At 44.3% G+C, this 1,744-nt stretch overlaps 1 protein-coding gene across 1 annotated transcript in view; it reads left to right on the top strand.

The window, feature by feature from the left end:
* Positions 1-1,340, top strand: part of LOC135534245 (acetyl-coenzyme A synthetase, cytoplasmic-like) — a 2,555-nt gene extending 1,215 nt beyond the window's left edge. Inside the window, exon 2 of the mRNA XM_064961329.1 lies at positions 1-1,340. This exon is cut by the window's left edge and continues 287 nt beyond it. The gene's annotated coding sequence lies outside the window, so the exon portion shown is untranslated.
* Positions 1,341-1,744: the final 404 nt, after the last annotated feature.

Here is a 1,744-nt window from a genome sequence, read left to right as displayed (position 1 = left end):
AATAAATAAAAAAAGAAGGCAACAATTATACTCATTGAAAAAAGAAAGCAGTGAGCCAGTCAGCCAATGCACAGTGAACTTTACTTACCCACAGTGAACTGCACTTAACCACAGTGAACTGCACTTACCCAGAGTGAACTGCACTTAACCACAGTGAACTTTACTTAACCACAGTGAACTGCACTTAACTACTGTGAACTGCACTTAACCACTGTGAACTGCACTTAACTACTGTGAACTGCACTTACCCACTATGAACTGCACTAAACCACCATGAACTGCACTTACCCACAGTGAACTGCACTTACCCACAGTGAACTGCACTTACCCACAGTGAACTGCACTTACCCACAGTGAACTGCACTTACCCACTATGAACTGCACTAAACCACCGTGAACTGCACTTACCCACAGTGAACTGCACTTACCCACAGTGAACTGCACTTACCCACAGTGAACTGCACTTATCCACAGTGAACTGCACTTAACTACAGTGAACTGCACTTACCCACAGTGAACTGCACTTAACTACTGTGAACTGCACTTACCCACTGTGAACTGCACTTACCCACTATGAACTGTACTTAACTACTGTGAACTGCACTTTACCCACTGTGAACTGCACTTAACTACTGTGAACTGCACTTACCCACTATGAACTGCACTAAACCACCATGAACTGCACTTAACCACAGTGAACTGCACTTACCCACAGTGAACTGCACTTACCCACAGTGAACTGCACTTACCCACAGTGAACTGCACTTACCCACAGTGAACTGCACTTACCCACTATGAACTGCACTAAACCACCATGAACTGCACTTACCCACAGTGAACTGCACTTACCCACAGTGAACTGCACTTACCCACAGTGAACTGCACTTATCCACAGTGAACTGCACTTAACTACAGTGAACTGCACTTACCCACAGTGAACTGCACTTAACTACTGTGAACTGCACTTACCCACTGTGAACTGCACTTACCCACAGTGAACTGCACTTAACTACTGTGAACTGCACTTACCCACTGTGAACTGCACTTAACCACACTGAACTGCACTTAACCACACTGAACTGCACTTAACCACGTGAACTGCACTTACCCACAGTGAACTGCACTTAACCACAGTGAACTGCACTTACCCAGAGTGAACTGCACTTACCCACTATGAACTACACTAAACCACGTGAACTGCACTTACCCACAGTGAACTTTACTAAACCACGTGAACTGCACTTAACCACAGTGAACTGCACTTACCCACTATGAACTGCACTTACCCACAGTGAACTGCACTTACCCACAGTGAACTTTACTAAACCACGTGAACTGCACTTAACCACAGTGAACTGCACTGTTGGTTAAGGTCTTGTCAGTAAGCATTTCACTGTAAGGTCTACTACACCTGTTGTATTCAGCATTTCACTGTAAGGTCTACTACACCTGTTGTATTCAGCATTTCACTGTAAGGTCTACTACACCTGTTGTATTCAGCATTTCACTGTAAGGTCTACTACACCTGTTGTATTCAGCATTTCACTGTGAGGTCTACTACACCTGTTGTATTCAGCATTTCACTGTAAGGTCTACTACACCTGTTGTATTCAGCAGGTCACTGTGAGGTCTACTACACCTGTTGTATTCAGCATTTCACTGTAAGGTCTACTACACCTGTTTTATTCAGCATTTCACTGTGAGGTCTACCTACACCTGTTGTATTCAGCATTTCACTGTGAGG

The sequence above is a fragment of the Oncorhynchus masou genome, unplaced genomic scaffold, assembly GCF_036934945.1.
Source record: "Oncorhynchus masou masou isolate Uvic2021 unplaced genomic scaffold, UVic_Omas_1.1 unplaced_scaffold_3195, whole genome shotgun sequence".
Taxonomy (NCBI): domain Eukaryota; kingdom Metazoa; phylum Chordata; class Actinopteri; order Salmoniformes; family Salmonidae; genus Oncorhynchus; species Oncorhynchus masou.
This window is presented reverse-complemented; position numbering and strand designations above follow the sequence as displayed.